The sequence below is a fragment of the Salminus brasiliensis genome, chromosome 18 (assembly GCF_030463535.1).
Source record: "Salminus brasiliensis chromosome 18, fSalBra1.hap2, whole genome shotgun sequence".
NCBI lineage: Eukaryota > Metazoa > Chordata > Actinopteri > Characiformes > Bryconidae > Salminus > Salminus brasiliensis.
In genome coordinates, this window is record NC_132895.1 from 24,310,069 (window position 1) to 24,323,964 (window position 13,896).

Genomic DNA, 13,896 nt, shown 5'->3' on the forward strand with positions numbered 1-13,896 from the left:
AAAAAAATTGAGAATAAGGCTGTAATTGAAAGAGTTGTTCACAGAAATCAATAAAAGCTTCAGCTTACACTTTGAACATAGAACTTTCCTCCTAAATTAGAAATTCACTTGTCTTGTCTCTTTCCTTTTCTTATCTTTTTTTCCCCTCTATCGTTTTCTCTTTACCGGTTTACCGTCTGCCCCTCTACAAAGGTGCAGCACTGAGACACTCTTCGGGAGAGCTTATATGCAAAGCCCAGCAGGTGTGTCTGATCAGCTGTCATGAGCGCTGGGGCTTCTGGGAAATGGAGTTTTCAGAGCTGCCAGCAGCTGCTTTCTTACCACACACCGCCTTGGCCCCCTGCTGGTGACTGGCGGTGTGGCTAAACCCTTACATTAAAGTAACAGTACTTTATTTACAGACAAAACAAGCCGGTGTGATGGGGGAGTAAGTTAAACTCTGCATTGATTATAAAAACTCCTGACTCCTGAGGTCACTCAACAGTTTGGCTCCACAGTGTCTTGGGGAACTTCTTAAACCCTACAACCCGTCCTTTGTTCGCAGGACACTGGCCTACTGTCAGTTTCTTGCTTTAGAAGAAACAATGCTGGGGGAAAAGCTTTCTCTCGGATAATGCTCCGGGAATAAACTTTTTGATTTTCATACTAACACTGTTCTGTGTGGGTCTGATTACAGGTTTCTGATCATTATTATTGTCTTTCTAATCTACTTCTTTTACAGGCCGTACACCAGTCTACTCATGCTCCTAAATCCCTTTCCCAATTAACTTTCATTTCTTCTGCCCCCTGCTGTCTGCAGAGTCCATTCAGTGGTGGGCTGCTTGTGCCTTCCCACTGGATCCGGTCCTGCTGTAAACCCCCTACCCCACCCCCCAAAAAAAATGTGCTGCTCTGCTCCTAACCCATTGTGTTTTTCCCTCCTTCCCATGTATTGAGATGCCCAGTTCCAACTGTTCCATCCTGCTACCGCCAGACCTGGCTATCCACTTCCGTGCTGCATGACTATGCTTCTGACTGTTTGGACTTTATGGACTTTAAGGCTTTACTTTTATGGCTTGACGGCACATTTACCATGTTGTTTACCAGGCTGTTTTTTTTTTTTTTTTTGTGCTATCCGGTGTTCTTGGTTTCTCTCAAGGTTTCGTCCTCTCGATCTGAGGGAGTTTTTTCCTTGCCACTGATGCCACTAGCTTGCTCAAAAGATGTTAAGAACTGAGGGCTGTACAGAAATCTTTTTCATTTAATTAATTTAATAATTTTATTTTGAATAAATAGCTCTTTTTGAAACAGTGACTCATCCTAAAATTAATAAAGGTTTGATATAAAATTTTAATAAAAAAAAACTAAATTTAATGATATAAATAGATATAAATGGCATGTCGGTCATACACGTGAAAATACATATAAATGTACTAATACAAACTATTAAAAACAGAAATAGTGTTTTCTATACATCTCATTAACAAAAACACTTGAATTACAGCTTTAAGCTTTGGAAACACACTTTGGCTCTTTATGCTTAATGCACTTCATTAAATGCTGCCGACGCAAACGGCACCCGCCTCATAGAATGACACCACTGCCTTTTCTTTTCAATGGAAAAATGCACCCAGTTTCTCAGCAGAGTCGAAAACAGTTGTAGACATCTAGGTCTGAAGCCTAGGCCTTCTATTTTTGCTCCCTCTTATCCTCCCTCTGGCCTACAGACGCTTGTAAATTCAAAGGACGGAACAGTTTTATCCCAACGACACCGCTAACCAGACTACGAAGTTCCCCGTCCCAGTGACCTACATGCTCCATTCTACTTCCTTGTCACTTCCAGTTCCGTTAAATTCACTGCAGGCCTGGCTTTGTGTGACAGCTCTCCTAGCACTGCCCAACATAAACAGAGAGGGTGGAATGGCAGCACTTTTTTCCAAATTAAGCACAATTAGACCTGCGCTGCTCTAGCTGATCCACTTCGCTGCCTCATTTGCCCATAAACCATAAACTGCTCCCTAAATGCGCTTGTGCTTTTTGTATTTCTAACCAGAATTTCTCCTTCTTTATTTTTTCAAAGCCGCCATTTTGACAGCACTGTGTGTGGGGGGGGGGGGGATGGGATGTCGGAGACATTCGCACAATAGAGGGGGGAGAAAGGAATAAAACGTTCATTAGTAATTCGATTAACTCAGTTCAGTGGTTTCAGATGGAGCTATCCAACACATCATGAGCAAAACACGGTCTGGACAGCCCAAAAGCCCTAAAGCCAGCAAAGCCAGAAAGCATGACTGAGAATAGACATGCCAAGAAAGGAGGTCAATAGCTATTCAGAATGGGAGCCTCCATTAGTCTATCTTTACTGAAAGGTGGTTAGCGACATGGTTCGGTAAAATCAGTCACAAAACCAATTGCTCTCTGACTGCCATTCGCTTTGTGGCTTGTGACTGCTCAAAGACACACTGCCATGCTTTTCAGCATGGTAAGCCAAGCATGCTCACCCCTGTATGGTGCAAACATGACAAAAAGATACCACCGTTGGAAAAAGATGCACTTGGTGAATGCCAAACACAGACAATGCACAGGTTTCTAAAGTAGGGAGGCACGATGCCAAGCCCTACAGGGAGCAGACAGTGTGTTTGGCTGGCATCAAGGAGGGATGTGTTTGGATGAACCTGAAGCACCTGAATCACCTGAATCACTTGAATCACTTGGTCAAGAAAGTCTCTAGTTGTTATTGTGTGTATAAATAATGTTGAAAGCACTTATATTTAACAGTCTGGCAAAGTACCTAGTACCTAGAAAGTACTTGGTAATTAATGGATAAATGTGTATTAACAGACATGTCTGGTACTTTACATGTCTTGGTACATGGTAAATAATGTGAAATCTGCCAGGCCTAGTGATACTGTAGCAATACAGTGCTACATTGCAGTACTAAATATTTGGCACAGGTTCACTGTGTAAATACTCATTTATACAATGCAAAGTATGCACCACATATTATCTAAATAATTGTAATGCAACCCCAAGTACTGCTGTACATACCTAGTGTTTTTTGTTTTGACATTAGTTACTATGTACTTGCTAAATATGTACTAAAGTATGAAAATGACTAATTACATAATTACTAGATATTAACTGGTATTTACCGGGTACTGTGCTAAATTGCTCCCATAATGTCTTCTGAAGTCTTCAGCTCAAGGTTTCCAGTCTTCATCTCAATCTCTATTCATCTCATCAACTTCCCCTCTACCCTTCAAACAGTGACTCCCATTCGCATGGTGGCTTGTGACTGCTCAGAGACATACAGCCATGCTTTTCAGCATGGTAAGCCAAGCATGCTCACCCCTGTATGGTGTAAACATGACAAAAATATGGCATTTATTGTTAATATCCATTATTAATACCAGTACTCAATAGGTACTGTGCTCAAGTGTTACCATAATGTCTTCTGTAGTCTTCAGCTCATGGTGTCCAGGCTCACAAGGCCCAGAATATTGATTCCATCTTTATCTCTCATCAACTTCCCCTCTACCCTCCAAACTTTGCAACTGCATGTTTTATATCTCATATGATGACCAAGCGTGCATTTTATTGTCTGTTTAAATACAAAAAAGCCAGGTTACATTTTATCCCACTTTAGACTGTATCCCAAGTTCCCCTACAGTAGTTTTTCAGATTAAACTCAGGCATTCCAGGCAGGAAGCTTATTGTAATATTGTATAGCATTAGTATTATCACCCAGTATGGCGTTAGAATCACTACCTCGCCAGCTTCTGTCCTCACCCAGCATGGCGTTAGCATTACTACCTCGCCAGCCTCTGTCCTCACCCAGCATGGCGTTAGCATCTTAGGATCGCTATCGCAGCAACTACCAGCCTAACCAAGCGCTGCTACCATGGCGCTCCAGCATCGCCAACACAGTGTACGTCACAAGCCATGTTTGTGAGGTCCTGAGCCCTTCAGATCTGAAAACTAGTGAATATGGGGTCTACATCCTAAGGCTCTGAGGGCAAGGCTTGTGTCCTTTACCAGGCAGGGTCACACGAAATAGTACATGAAACATAATAGACCTTATTTTATGCCACAGAACCTTTTTTAAAATAAAGAGCAGATATTTTTGGTCCAATGGCGGTCTAGTAAAACCAGGCTTGCCTGTTTTCCCCAAAAATCATTAGAAATCATCAGAAATCATTAGAAGGTCACGAAGGTTCAGCCTTGGCTTACAGTACGTGCTCTGTCTTTGTCATTACTTCCTGAATTTGATGGATCGTTTTGCATAATTGTAAGATCAGCAGTCATCCCACATCAGCAGATCCATCAGAATCAGTTCTCACTTTAGAACATCCTGCATGGTGTCCTTCATGTCATGACAGAGCAGGCAAGCATATGCCAGCCGGCAGGGGACTAAGCCAGGTGAACGGAGCCGAGGGGAGAAGCATCAGGCCGAGGACCTCTGCCAAGCGCCTCACAGTGGCACCCTGCCTCTCCTCCACGCCCACATCCAACGTCCTGTTCCACCACTTCCCCCCGGATCATCACTCTGAGGGAGGGCATCCAACTCTGCACTCTATCTGCAGCCTGCACCTGTTTGCCTCCCCAGTCGCCTACATCTCCTCGCCCCTTTATGTTCTCCTCCAAGGAACGCGAGGTGGCACCACAACCAGAATGAAGACTGTCGAGAGCTTTGCCAGTCTCAGGCCTCTTCTGTTCTCAAGCAGCGAACAATAACTAGATACGCAGCATCAGGGAGACAGAGAGAGACCGAGTGACAGAGAAAGAGAGCGAGGCAGAGGCCATGAATAAAGTAGCCCATTTCAAGCATTCATAAACACCTATTGATAACTTGGTCTTGCTTAACCAGGCAGGAGATTTAAGAGGAAGCAGAATACTGCAAATCAATGTTTATGCAATAGGGGGCAGATGACCTTGGCTGGGACGAGCGTCCAGGGGAACTTCAGAGTTGCTGGCTGTGCTGCCATCAGTCATCCCACAGTCCATTGCAATAGATTTTCACATTCACCCCCACAGTCCCCTACCTTACCTACCCAAGCACCGCTCCGACACGCCGCCCGGGCCTGGATCTGCCACATTCATCTTTTTTCTTATTCACGCATGCTGTGATTTGCAACCGAGGCAGATGTTATTAAATGGATCTGAGTGTATAAAAAAAAAAAAAAAAAAAAAAAAAAAAAAGGAGGGTGGGGGCGAGTGCACACACACCACCAGTGATTGCCTGGAGTTAGCGGCGAAGCGGTTACGATGCTCATGCGAAATGAGAACTCCTCTTCGTAATGGAGCGAATAAATCTCAGCGAGGAATCAAAGGCGTAAATACTCCCTAAAAGCACGAAGGGCTGTTGCAGCAGAACGCCGCCGGGCTTTGATGGAGTGACTTGAGGAAGTTTGCTAAGGGTAGAGGTTTTCCAGAATTGGATGAACAGACACATTAAAATAACAATTCCTGATGTAAAATCATCATTTGTGAAAAGTGGAAAGAAAATCTAACTTGAAGCACAGTCCAATAAATCAAGTCATCCAGAGCTTGCTATCAGAATCCTTATTCTCGCAAATACTAAAAAAGTATTTGGACAGTGACAATGTTTGTGTAGTTTTCCCACACCATCTCAATGGAATCCACATAAAGCAGTCCAGGTGGTTTAAAGTGTAGGTGTTTAGCTTTAATTTAAGGGATTCAACCAAAAGCTTTGTTAGCCCCAAATGACAGATAAGCAGTTTCATGGTGTGATTCAGGTGTGGCCTGTTCATTACTTCTTCACGATTTAAGGGCGTTTTCACACCTGCACTTTTTAGTCCAGTTAAATCGGACCCTGGATCCACTTGGGCAGGTGTTAATACAGCATTCGCTTTTAGATGCAGACCAAAACAACCCTGGCCCTGACCTCGATCTGATTGAGCTGCAAGACAATCAGCGATTGGCATTAGCCCCAACAATACTGATCAGTCCATCTCTCAGTCCATGTGTTTGTTTGCAAGTAAAACATGGTATTGTAATGCCTGCAGAGTATCAAACACAAGCGATGTGATTCTATAAAATAACAGTTAACTAAAATCCACAGATTATTTTTTTCATTCCCAGAACTCATTAGCAATTAAAGGTATTTTCACACCTGCACTTTTTTTTTAGTCTGGTTAAACTGGACCCTATTTCGTTTTCAACCTTTGTGCGAATCACTTGGGCAGCTGTGAAGGCAGTAATTACACTCAGGTTAGGACCAAAAGAACCGTACAGAGACCCTTGAGAAGTGGTGGTTTCTGTCCAGTTCTAAATAAAGTCTGGAGCGGTTTGTTTGTGGGGAGAACGTGATCTGACCTGGAGCTGACCCTGAGCTAAACGGCTCCCATCAGTTCCCATCGGCTCCCATCTAAACCTGCCTGGGGAGCAGAGAGGGTTAAGGGTCTGCTCAAGGGCCCAATAGTGGCAGCTTAACACACCTGGCTATGGAACCTACAACTCATCATTAGTAACCCAGGGCTCCACCACTGAGCCACCACTGCCCCACATGATGTACTGTGCTAGCAGTTTTGCAAGATGATCCCAAGTATGGAGAAAGAAAGGAAGGGTTCATGATCCAAAGCATACCACATCATCTGTCAAGCATGATGGAAGCACTGTTATGAGAAGACCAAGTATGGCAGCCAATGGAACTGGGTCTGTTGCGTTTATTAATGATGTGACTACTGATGAAATAGCTGGATTAAGTCTGAAGTTGTACTTTTTTTGCTCAGATTCAGTCAAATGCTGCAAAACCGCTAGCACAGTACATCATGTGGGGCCCTGGGTTACTAATGATGAGTTGTAGGTTCAATAGCCAGGTGTGTTAAGCAGCCACTATTGGGCCCTTGAGCAGACCCTTAACCCTCCCTGCTCTCCAGGCACTGCAGCAACGGCTGCCCACCACTCTAGGCATGTGTTCTGTTACTGTATCACTGTGTGTGTTTGCTTACTTGTGTGTATGTGTGTGTTCACTGCACAGATGGGTTAAAGGCAGAGGCCAAACTCCATCCGTGTCCAACACAAATGGTGAAAGCCACTGAAAAAAAAGCTTTTTTTCTTAAGGTGAAGAACTGGAATGTCTGGGTCAGTCATTTGAGCTCAACCCAACTGATCATGCTCTTTACTAACCAGCAGCAACTGAAGGCGGCTGCAGTAAGGGTCTGGCAAAGCATCCCAACAAAGGAAGCTCAGTGTATTTAGTGATGACCATGGGTTCCAGACTTTATTACTCATAAAAGATTGGCATCCAACTATTCACTATTCTTTAACCCTTATTTTCATAATAGTTATAGAACTGCTAGTCTGTCCAATTACTTTTGAGCCTGTGATAAATGACTGAAACTCCTATTGATTCCTAAATGTTAATGAAAACGGGGTTGAATATTTAACCCCAATCATGGTGGTGCACAAATGGAGGCCAAATTACAGAAATTGTGCAATTGTTCAAATACTAATTGACCTGATTGTACATCACAGACCTCAGCTCAGCTGATGAGTTTGTACCCTTATAAGGATGCTCACACAGGTGTGGTCAGGTGGCCTAGCTCTCCTTCTTGGGTGAAAGAGAAGATAATTGGCTTTGTCAAGGGTATAAGGTTGACCGTCATTTTGAGGTCTGGGAGGAAAGTGCATGCCTCAAAAGGAGGCTGCTTTTTGTACTCTAGGCAGATACATTCTATATTTGATTACCACAAAGGGTATTTAGAGGAAGGACAGAGTGTGTGTGTGTGTGTGTGTGTGTGTGTGTGTGTGTGTGTGTGTGTGTATGGTTGCAGAGGTTCCTGAGCCTAAATTTCCTCCTGTCTATTTCCGAGGTGGTAATTAAACACTGTTGGCCTCCGGGACGTCATCGTTCGTCAAGTCGTCAGGGCCTTTGCCAGAAATATACCCAGGGAGCAAGCCCTTGGCCCCCGGTGCCTGCCATTATGCACAAACACGGGCCTCTGTGCACACAGACAGACAGTCCACTGCAGCCTCACTCTCGGTTTGTGATAAACACAAGCAAACAGAAACATTCACATTCTCTCTCTCTTTCACACACACACACACACAGTCTCTCAGATTTATAGAGGGTTGCACTTTCCACTCAGCTCCCCTTCGCACTCAATAAAAGGTGCCCTGTGCCAGGGGTAATAAACAGTAAGCTGATGTGCAGAAGGGGGTGACTCTCTCTCGCTCTCTCTCGCTCTCTCTCTATCTATCTCGTGTCTCTCACTCCATAAGCCTGGAAGCATGGCCCTCACAATATTAACCTGTCCGCTCACTCACATTCATAGGCTGAGTAAGCGCGTGTCAATCAGCACAGGGCGTTCCATTGCCGTGGCGTTACAGGACTCTGCCTGATGCAAAACAGCTGGACTTTTATGTCCCATCTCGTCCCATTGGTGCACTGGGAGAGGGCAGCCGCTGTGCTTTTAGAGGCATGGCCAGTTCAACGTTCTCTTCAAGGGCACAAACACATCTATAGTAACTGTAACTGAATCCTACTGAACCATCATTTACATTTAAGGTATTTAGCAGACGCTCTTATCCAGCCCAAAAGTGCTTTAGCTGGTCTGCTGAAGTTCCTTGCACCACTTCAGTACCAGGACAGAAAAAAAGCCTGGATGTTTGTCTTTTTATGGATCTTAGGGGATGGCGGATCGAGCCGAGCCGTACTTGAAGCTCGAAGGGCTCTTGGTACTAGTCAGCTTTTGACCTCTGCCATCAAGTATGGAGGGGCTGCTCCATTCTTGGCTTTGTATGGCCAAAGTCGGGGTTTTGAAGCTGATGCGGGCAGCAGCTACAGAAATCCAGTAAAGAGAACGCAGCAGAGGAGTTAAACATGGCTGAACTTAGAAACATTCCATCATGATCTGTAATGGTAAAGCACAGTGCGCCTCACTCACCAATGTCTTCTTAAGATGTTTCTTAAAATTGTTCTTGAGAAAAGTCTTAATAAAAAGTTCACGTCAGATTCATGATGGGGGTTTAAACTGCAGAATTCATTGCAGCTCTGCAATGATGGATCCCTCTGTTCTTGTGAATTGAAGAGATCCCACTTAAAAAAAAAACATGATTTCTTTTTAAGAATGGTTGGTGAATAAGGCCTAAAGTCCTCACTGACTACAATCAAAACCAAGGAGGAAAAAAGAATGCACTTTTTTACCCCCCGTATAGAACAGATCAAACAAAATGGTTGTTTTAACATTTTAGAATATTTTAAAATATTTTATTTATTATTATTATTATTAGTAGTAGTAGTAGTAAGAGCCCTAAAAGACTGGTATCCCATGAAGTGTATTTACATGGGTATTTACTGCCCCCTTTTGGACAAAACAGAACACACAAGAGTTTTATTCTAAAAACTGCCTAGAAATTAGGCAGAGTCATAAAACCATGATCAATATTTTGTGCATAATTATTATATGTGTGTGTGTGTGTGTGTGTGTGTGTGTGTGTGTAGATCAATTCTGTAAAATAACTGAACTTCCTGTATGTCGTTTACTCTTCCTTAACCTCATAACCTCTTTGCTTTATTACATTTACACTCTGGATAAAAGTGTCTGCTAATGTAACAGTCAAGGTTTTATTCTATTAATATTCCAATATTAATCTTAATTTATCTGTGTACATAAGTGTGCACTGTGGCATTAATAAGGCAGTACTGCACACAATCTAAGGACTGATCTATTAAAATGCAGCTAATGAAATTTATTCCCATTTTAAATTTCTTATATAAATATAATAAAACATAATACAGAGAAATCTCCAGTTGTGGGGGGAGGGGGGTCAACCCCATACTTACTCTGGTTAAGAGGCCCTTTACAGGGTCCGTCTCCTACATTTTCCCCTGACTGAATTCCACCTATCATGATTATAATACCCATATTTCATTTCCATTACTTATCATTTCCCAACTTTCTATGGACTTAAAGAATTTAATAAGCTGTTCTTGTTGCTATGCCTTTAGGACCGATTTGTAAACGACTCTGTTCTGATTGGTTGCCCTGTACTGTGTCTCAAGCTGAAGCGGTCCTCATCATTTCAATGTGAATGGCTATAAAGTGCTGTATAGGTGCATAAATGTAAATATGTTGATTTTAATGACATCACGAACAAATGACATCACAACAGGAAAGTTTTCAAACTTCAGCCATTTGATTTTAAAGGAACGTGAGGATCACTCAGTTTTGCAACACATGGGCCCTTTAAGTTACTCGTCAGCAAACAGAAAAAGAGGCTGATGAAGGTGGATAACCTTGACTGGGGTGATGGAGAAGACAGTGTGAATTACGCCGTGTAGCCACGGCGGCAATATGGGCCGTGCTCAGCACTTTGCCGTGATCAACCTGTCACCTACGCCTCCTTTCTCAAGAAAAATGGCTCCCTTCCTCCAGCTGCCTAGAAAATGCATTACTTCAATACACGTGCATGTTATGCAGTCCCCGGCGCACGCACAGCAATACCTGGATTAAAACTATGGCACCATATACATTCTCCCAGTGAGGCCCACACAATCATGGCTGTATTATATTCTGAAGAAATATGAATGTTAATTCATCCGTGGGATACACGAGTAAAAGGACACTGTGGCGTAAATAAGGCCGAATTGTACGCAAACCAGAATCTGACTGAACACAGCATTCATTTACAGAAGAAACATCTCCAGTAACAAAATTACATTACAATTACTACATTAAACCCTATATTATTCAGTTATTAATCATATTGAAGGAACTATTATGAATTATTTAATATTGTTTGCTTTTGCATCTTTTTGGAGTCCCACATGGTTCTATTTTAGGGCCTATGAAACTGATGTTAATTCAGACAATAATGTAGTAATAAGAGTGAAGCGTGGCCTCACACAGTCTAAGGGTCACACAGTCTTTAAAATAACTTTCTTTGAAACTAGAAATGTCTGATCCAGGCATATTTTAATGGACTGGGTATGGGCCATCTTAAGCCCCATCCAGTTACAATTTTTTTTACACTTTGTTCAGAGCGCCATCTGGTGTCCTCAAGGCGCTATTAACGTACATTATAACATACATCCGAGCAACAATGAAAATATATGTTAAAGTGATGCAATACATCCGAGAGAAAGAATATATATCATAAAAAAAGAAGCGGCCCAAGGACTGATCCTTGTGGGACCCCTTATGTAATTACGGAGGTGGAGGAAGTACGGCCACAGAGGGTGATGAACTGTTTTCTGTCGGTTAGATAGGATTTAAACCATTCGAGGACAGGGCCAACAATGCCAAGTTCATGCAGTCGTAGTCCAAAAGCAGGAGGACGCCGAGGGAACCAAAAGATCATTTACAACCTTAACCAAAGCTTCAAAGTTTCAGTACTGTGGAATAGTCAGAACCCAGACTGAAAAGGTTCAAATAAATCAGTGGTTTCAAGATACTCTTGCAGCCAGCTGGCCACGGTTCTTTCAAGAGCCTTAGACAGAAAGAGGAGATTAGAGATAGGGCAAGAGTTATTGAGGTCTGAAGTGTTCAAGACCAGGTTTCTTAAGTATAGGCGTGACAGCAGCAATTGTATAAACAGATGAGACCTGTCCAAGGAGGAGTGATTGATTAATAAGAAGCATGAGATGGGGGAGCAATGTGGGTAGACAGGCTTTTGTTAAGCTTGAACAAACTAGGTCAAGGGTGTGGTCTTTGTCATGGGTAGGAGAATGCACATAAAATGTAAAATGGAAGCACTTGAGAGCAGACAGAAAATCAGAGGCAATTTTACAGTCATGGGGATTGACATGAATATTAAAGTCACTGACCAGCTACAAGCGGTGAGAGACTGTGGATGTTGGCTTAGGTTTAGGTGGACTTTAATAATATCACAGTGGCTGAGGCCGATAATTTAACAGTAATTTATTCGAAGGAGGGTAGCCTGATAAAGCATAAAAATCACCAGCTTGTCGGCAAGTTTCGGTCATGAAAAGTATGTGCATACAGTTGTTCTATATGCACTCATGGAGTACCGTAGTATTGTTAGAAACAGCACCGGGGAAGGGAGTTAGCAGACGGGGAAGAGCACAAGTTACAGAGATGAACAGTACAAGACACAGTTTGTTTTAACCTGGCGGAAGGTAGTCCAGAATGAGCTAATATTAGTCCCAGCAGAGTAGTGGACGCTTCTGTTACGATTGCGTCTTGAGCCCTGATGGACATCGGACGGCTTTGCTGGCAGACATGGCGGCAGTTTTAGATAGTAGCAGTAGAAGTTATAGAATTTGCATAATTCAGTGTCCGTAGAAGAAAAAGACTGTGGACTGTAGAGAGTCTCTGAACAACACTGAATCTGAAAAGGACAACAGAACATTTGCATGTCACTTTAGTTTACATGGTCTACCACGCCATGGCTAATCTGTCTTCGCTCCTTGACGCTTTCATTTAAAAACAATAGCACTTACAGTTGACTGGGGCAGATCTAGCAGTGCCGAAATTCCACAAATTAAAAAAAACAATTCTAAATATTTTGTTAACCTACAAAAATCTTCCTTGAGCAAATACAAAGACTACAAAGACGGCAGTGTTAATAACTTTCCCCCCCACTCCTCACTATATCAGCCTGCGTCAGGTAACTTGGGGACACGTAGTGCCAAACAATTTTTGAGAGGTAACATCATCCATCATTGCGACTGCTAGTACGGAAAAAAGACTCTGAAACAAATGGAACCGCTTAACATTCAGGCTAATGTTTACTCCTTTTCAGACTGACACACTTTCCTCACAAATGGAGGTCACGCTGTGCGCCAAATCAGCTGGCTTTACGTTACTGGCATATTTAGGCACGGTGAATTATTTTGTCTGGTTTTATCGTGGTTTTGAAAAGCCACTTTAATCCGCTCTGTGACAGGACTGGAGCAGAGACACCACACAGTTTACAGGGCCTAAGCAAAAATCCCTCAGAACCGCAGAGGAGCTATAATGAGAAACACGTTTGCGTTTTTGCAGGTTGGCGACTCTTGTGCAGCCGTGCTGTGCCGAACAGATCTCTTCACTGTGTTTCACACCTGTATTGTAGTGGAGTTGCTTATTATTAAACAAGGTAGCACTCTTTGCTTCACTGCAGGAGTGCCATTTTGACCGTGGAGGGAAACCAGCAGGATGCTGTACAATAATTACACAGTTTTTTAACAGTGGATTTTTTTAAATGTCTTCAAGTAAGGCCTGCTGGGGTTTTTTACACCCTCAAGTAAAGGCCTCAAGCAAACATTCACAATCCATATTTATTCAACAGAAACTTTACCACAGAAACAAAGTGTGTTAGATACGAGTTGTAGTGGTTCTTCCTCGGTCTGGTGTTGGTTTAGCTGGTCACCGACCATTGTCATGCTGGTTTCCAGCATAATACCAGTGACTATCTCCAGATCTTTGAGGTTGGAAGGTTTCCTTGCCATCACTCTAGTCTTTAGATCCCTCTACAGAGCATATTGGATTCCCATCACCACACTAGGCCATGGGGATGGTGTTCTCAGGGGTTGAGTGCTCCTCCTTTCTTTCAAAAGCCGAATACTTGTGTCCACACACTTCCATTTTCCCACTGTGGTCTCATCTGACCACAGAATTGATGACCAAAAGCTAGATGACAAAGTCAAACGGCAACATTTTGCTCACCTGCTCTGGAGAGGTGGGGTCCAGCGTCCTTGTGCAGTGTCTGCTGGAGTATCCGTGTTGAGATTCATCAGGATGGCCTTGTTGGTGGCCTTGCATTCTTCTTGGCCTCTCACACTACCGTTCAGCTTCCTACCACAGTGTGGAATCCGTTTTACTAATTCTTACTTTATGATTGTAGCCTTCCCAGCTTTTGTAGGCAGCCACAGTGCACAACCAGGGGTCCAAATTGCAATTAACGAGCAACTGACTAGAAAACTGCTGCCTCATCTGGTCTCAATTTAGT